The following is a 6,930-nucleotide window of genomic DNA, read 5'->3' as shown; positions in this document are numbered from 1 at the left end:
CTTCCCTTGGTAATTAGAGACTGGTCAGCTGGATTCTGCTTTTGAGAATCTACCTCTGAATTTAGTATAATGAAGTTCTCCCAGTTCCTTGTTTCCCTTCTCCAACATTCTGAGTCTTCATTCTTTGCTCCAAATCCTAGTGCCACTGATAAGTGAAACAGACTGAAGGAGAACAAACCAGTAAAAGAATATAAGTAATAACTTGACATTTTCCAGATGTTAGTCTTTGCATCTCTAAGCGACAGTGTGTATGACCCACATGATTGACTCATAAACCTCACTGTGGCCCTTGGAGAAATACTAGTGGGAAATGCTAGGTAGAACAAGCTGGAAAATAGGAGTGGGGAGAGAAGAGAATGTCTAAGCAGCTTACCTCCACCAGATGGCTCCCTCACCCACTCTTACATAAACCTTGGGGTTTCAGAGCTGCCTTTGAATTTGGGAGTTTCTGTCTGTGGCCTTTCCTGCCACCATTTCCACCGCACGCTAGATTTTGTCATGCTTTGAGCGTTACTCGTTATTTCATTCTGTGTAACAAATTATTTCAAAACTTACTGGTTTAAAACAATAATAAATATATATTTTCTCACACTGGTGTTTGGCTTTTGGGTGATTTTGGTCAGGAAATGGAGAGTGGCTTCGTGGGCGGTTTTGGCTCCAGCTTTCGTGAGACTGCAGTCAGATGTTGGACAGGGCTGCTATCATCTGAAGGCTTGATGAGGCTGGGGGACTGGCTTCCACAGTGGCTTCCTTGCACTGCTAACAAGTTGATGCTGGCATTCTTACGCTGATAGGCTGGGAAGAGGTTTCAATTCCCCACGGCTTGGCACTCTCCAAAAGGCCTCTTGAGCGTCCTCTTGGCATGGTGGCTGACTTCCTCCAGAGCAAGAGATCCAAGAGGGAGCCACAAGATCTATGATATATCCTCAGAAGGACACACTGTCATTTTCACAACATCCTACTGGTTTTACAGGTCAGAACTATTCAATGTCCCAATGTATAATGGGAGGCTTATACAAGAGCATGACTGCCAGGAGGTAGTCATTGGGGCCATCCTGGAGGCCATATTGGAGGCTAGCTGCTGCTATGTGCTGCTCTGTGGGCTTAGAATATCCTTCCTCCTCCACCTGACCTCCTCCTGCAGACCTTTGAACATCCAGCTTGAATGTCAAGTCCTTTGTGAAGCTTTCCCCAAATAATTTCTCATTTCCTCCTCTGTGTTTACACAGAACTCTGATCCATCCCTATTAAGCACCTATCACTTTGCATTTCAACCTGTGTCTATAATCCCCCCCCCTTTGTTCGGGAGAGCAGAGAAACTGAAACTTAAAATCCTGGCAGCCCCAGTTTCTGCCAAGTATAGAGCTTTGGCACAGTAAGTATTCAATGTATGCTTATTTTTAAATAAATGAATTAAACAGAGAAAATAACAAGTGTTGGTGAGGATGTGGAGAAACTGGACCCTTTGTGCACCATTGTTGGAAATGTAAATAGTGCAGCCTCTATGGGAAACGACATGTCATATCCTCAAAAAATTAAATGATCCAGCAATGGCACTTCTGAGTATATACCCAGGAGAACTGAAAGTAGGATCTCGAAGAGATATTTATGCGCCCATGTTTATAGCAGCGTTATTCACAATAACCAGGAATGTAGAAGTAACCCAAGTGTCCATTAATGAATGCACAGATAAAATATGCAGGGATAAACAAATATATATATATATATATATATATATATATATATATACACACACAATAAACGATTATTCAGCCTTGAAAAAGTAGGAAAATTCTGACACATGCTACAACATGAATGAACCTTGAGGACATGAATGCTAAGTGAAATAAGCCAGCCACAAAACAACAAGTTTGTACAATTCCACTTACACAAGGTCCCTAAAGTAGTCAAATTCATAGAGACAGAAAGTAGAATACAAATGCCAGGGGCTGGAGGGAGGGGAGAATGGGGTGTTATTGTTTAATGGAAATCGACTGTCAATTTTGCAAGATGAGAAGTGTTTGGAGATGGCTGCACAAACAATGTGAACATACTTTAATACTGCTGAACTGAACACTTAAAATATGGTTAAGATGGTACATTTTATATGTATCTGGCCACAATTAAAATTCCTTAATATTTATTTAATTTATTTTGAGAGAGACAGTGTGCAGGCAGGGTAGGGACAGAGAGAAGGAGATAGAGAATCCCAGGCAGGGCCCACACGCTCAGCCTGACATGAGGCTTGATCCCACGCCCGTTGAGATCATGACCTGAGCCAAAATCAAAAGTCGGACACTTAATGGACTGAGCCAGCCAGGCCCCCACAATTAAAAACCTTTAAATGAAAGATTGATGTGTAAACAAAGTGGAATATATCCATTCAATGAAATATTAAATCAGCTGCAAAAAGAAATGAAGTATTCGTACGAGCTACAACAAGGATGTACTTTGAAAACGGTATGCTGCATGAAAGAAACTGACACAAAGGCCACGTGTTGTTTGAATCTATTTACATGAAATGTTCACAACAGACAAACCTATGGAGACAGAAAGTATATTAGCGGTTGCCAGGCACTGGGGGTGAGAGGGAGGGGCAGGAACTGGGAGTGACTTCTAACAGTTACAGGGTTTCTTCTTGGAATGATGGAAATGTTCTGGAATTGGATAGTGGTGATGGTTGCACAACGTTGTGAGTATACTAAAACCCCTGAATTGTACACTTTAAAAATGAGACTTTTTATGTTATGTTGTGTGAAATCTTGTGTTATATGAATTATATTTCAATTAAAAAGTGAGTGAAATGAAATACTTGACTGGTATGTATTTTTAGGTTGTCTTTAATATTTGCATTTTCTCTAGTATTTACACTTAATATTTGAGTATAGTTTTTGATTAATAGCTCATCGCCATTGCTCTGAAAAGAGTTCAATAAATACATCTTTATGTTCTTGTACCTGGGAAAGAAGTACCCATGAGTAATGAGTTTTCCAGCTGTGAGACAGTGAGTTGTCAGACAAACACAGCAAGGAAATGAATGTCTGCAGTTACATTCTTACTCAATAGCTCTTGGCAGCCATGAAAACAGCCATTCATCAAACACAAGCGAAAAAAAGCTTCACAGAGCAAAGCAGTGAAAAACCTCAGCAATAAAACTTTGTGGCCTCCTGTGAAGGAGACAGTTAACTGTCCACTAAAAAGTCTCTTTCGCCACTTCATGGTATAGAGTTGCAGCTGGGCAGCCGAGGCCCAGCCAGGAACTACATTTCCCAGCCCCCCTGCAGCATATAGATTGGGTCACGTGACTCACCAAAGGACGTGAATGGAAGCATTGAGTGTCACTTCTAGACCAAGGCATTTAAAAGTCAGAAACCTACTCCTTCCTCTCTTCTCCCAAACGCCAGCTCAACGCAGAGGGAATGGCCAGGCCACATAGTGGAAGGAGCCTGAATCCTGAATCATCACAGTGGGAAGGCTCCCACTGACCTGAGATACCCACAATGGACAGTTAGGTGAGGAATAGATTTGTACGTGAATAACAAAGAGATTTTTATTAAATTAAGCTACTGAATTGTTGGGAGATATTTATTACAGCCATTAAACATCAATATTCATTTATTCCACTGAATGGCTATTTATTATGTGCCTTTCATGGGGAATATAGAAATGAATAGCCTGGAATTCTTCCCTCAAAAAGTTCTAATTCTACAGTCACCTGGCTGGCTCAATTCGTAGAGCACACAACTCTTGATCTCAAGGTTGTAAGTTCAAGCCCCATATTAGGCGTAGACATTACTTTAAAGAAAAAAAGTTCTAATTACAAATTGGAGAATTAGATGGGAGACTACTTGAGTAAATATGCTACCAGTGGACTGCAGTAGGTAACCCACCAAAAACCCTGAATAGACCATTAACCATTACAGAAATTGAAAGAATTAACAAGGGCACCTGGGTGGCTCAGTTGGTTCAGCGCCCAACTTGGGCTCAGGTCCTGATCTCACAGTTTGTGGGTTCGAGCCCCACATCGGGCTCTGTGCTGACAGTTCAGAGCCTGGAGCCTGCTTTGGATTCTGTGTCTTCCTCTCTCTCTGCCCCTCCACTGCTCTCTCTCTCTTTCTCTTTCTCTCTCTCTCTCTCTCTCTCTCAAAAATAAACATTAAAACATTTTTTTTAAAAAGAAAAAAATTAACAAATAAACTTCCTCAATGGCATCAGGCCCAGATTATTTTGTAGACAATTTTTATCAAGCCCATCAATAAAATGATATAGTTAAACTATTCCAAACAGAACAAGATGGAAACCTTCTCAATTTATTTGTGAGTCCAGAATTACCATCACTGTTACAAGTGCCAGATAATAGTGCACACACACAAACAGTATCACCTGAACATAGCCAATTTAAAAACAATAAAAGTACACCTACCATGTGACTGACCCTTCCACCGCTAGCTATTTATACAAGAGAAATGAAGTCATATGTCCACACAAAGCTTGGTACCTGAACGTTCACAGCAGCTTTACTTGCAATAACCAAAATTTTGCAGCAACACAAATGTCCATCAACAGGAGGATGGATAAACAAATTATAATATATTCATACAATGGAATGATACTCAGCAATAGGAATGAATGAACTATTATTACCATAGTACCATGAATGAATCTCAAAATTATTGCGTTAAAAGAAGCCAAATACCTCCCCTTCCGCCCAGAAAAAAAAAAAAAAAGCATATACCATACATATATATTATGTTTATATAAACTAATCTATAGTCACATAAAGTAGATCAGTGGTTGCTTGGGGGTAGGGGAGATGGGACGGAATTATCAAGGGGCACAAGGGAGCTTTTGGGCATTATGGATATGTTTAATGTCAGGGCGCCCGGCTGGCTCAGTGGGTGGAACATGGGACTCTTGGTCTCAGGGTTGTGAGTTTTAGCCCCATGATGGGTGTAGAGATTACTTTAATAAAAAAATAAAAAAAATAAAAAACACAGTGGATATATGTACTGTCTTAATTGTGGTGATGATTTCATGAGTGTATACGTATGTCAAAAATTATCAAAGTGTACATTTAAACTATGGGCAGTTTAATGTGCATCAAGTATATCCTAATAAACCTGTTTAAAAAAAGAAATATCGGGGCGCCTGGGTGGCGCAGTCGGTTGGGCGTCCGACTTCAGCCAGGTCACGATCTTGCGGTCCGTGAGTTCGAGCCCCGCGTCGGGCTCTGGGCTGATGGCTCAGAGCCTGGAGCCTGTTTCCGATTCTGTGTCTCCCTCTCTCTCTGCCCCTCCCCCGTTCATGCTCTGTCTCTCTCTGTCCCAAAAATAAATAAACGTTGAAAAAAAAAATTAAAAAAAAAAAAAAAAGAAATATCTAGGCAAACACTTCACCCTTCTGAGCATCATCTACATAATGCAGTTATTTTTTTTTTTTTTAGAGAAAGGAGGGCAAGTGAGTGAGGGGCAGACAGGGGTAAGAGAGAAGTGGGGCTCACGTGACACGGGGCTCACGTGAAGCGGGGCTCAAGCTTACTCCATGTGGGGCTGGAACTCATCAACCGTGAGATCATGACCTGAGCCGAAGTCAGATGCTTAACTGATGGAGCCACCCAGGCGCCCCTACAAAATGCAGTTATTATCTGAACTGTTTATCTGTTCATATAAGGATGGGATGAAATAATGATGTAAAAATACTTTGCAAACTGTGAATACAAGAATACAGGGACATTGTGTAATCTTTATTACTACTAATGCCATTATCGACAATAGTATTGTCATTACTATCATGGTCACTACAAAAACACTCCATCAACTAGGTCTTCTGGCACCTTATTTTTAAGTAATCTCTACATCCAACAAGGAGCTTGAACTTAACAACCCCAAATTCAAGAGTCACATGCTCTACCAACCAAGCCAGCGCCCCAGGAGTTCATCATTTTAACTGAAAAGAAAAAACAAACCCTGCAGGTTCCTAGGGATGGCTGGGAGGAGAAGGTGACAAGCCAATAAATACAGCAAAGTTTACAGTTTACCAGGGAAGTGAGGAAAGACATGTTGTGAAATACCCAGATACGAAATAGCTAGGGAAGCCAACCACTTAGAAACACCCACCGCCCCCCGCACCTGGACAAAGTTTGATTTGACTGCAAACACATGAAGCAGCCTGCAAACATAATGAGGGGAGTCTGTGAACATCTCACTGCTGGCACTGAGAATCCATGATCAGCTCATCTCTCTCTAGATAGACTAGAACTTAAAGAAACTAGATGAGAATAGGGAGTCCTCCTTCCAGGCCAAAAGGAGGCAGAAGGGGATACGGCTTGGAGCACAAAGCAGGCTCCCAGGACTTTGGAAAAAGCAATAAATAAAAAGGAAAGCAAAGAAGGCCCTTGGATCCTCGGGAAAAGAAGAAGGTCCCGACCTTCACACAGATAACTAATCTTTAACACTTCTGTGCTGTCTTTCAAGAAAATTCAAATCTTGGGGCGCCTGGGTGGCGCAGTCGGTTAGGCGTCCGACTTCAGCCAGGTCACGATCTCGCGGTCCGTGAGTTCGAGCCCCGCGTCGGGCTCTGGGCTGATGGCTCAGAGCCTGGAGCCTGTTCCGATTCTCTGTGTCTCCCTCTCTCTCTGCCCCTCCCCCGTTCATGCTCTGTCTCTCTCTGTCCCAAAAATAAATAAAAACGTTAAAAAAAAATTTAAAAAAAGAAAAAAAAAAGAAAATTCAAATCTGAACGCAAGAAAGAACAGTAGAGGGATCAATCCATGGCTGGTGAGATTGTCATTTCTCAGGTGGGGAGAGAGCCAGGGTGGAGTCGGGGAGAAGGGAACTAACATTTGTGAGCACTTACTGTGGCTCAGGCTCAGCATTTTATAAGCATTATATCTGAAGCCCTCCTCCCCTCTCCAGGTCAATGTTACATAGC

This window comes from Lynx rufus, unplaced genomic scaffold (genome assembly GCF_022079265.1).
Source record: "Lynx rufus isolate CCGP_SWC_20201006 ecotype Redwood Valley unplaced genomic scaffold, mLynRuf1.p SCAF_11, whole genome shotgun sequence".
NCBI lineage: Eukaryota > Metazoa > Chordata > Mammalia > Carnivora > Felidae > Lynx > Lynx rufus.
The sequence above is the reverse complement of the archived record's forward strand: the minus strand, read 5'-3'. Positions refer to the sequence as shown.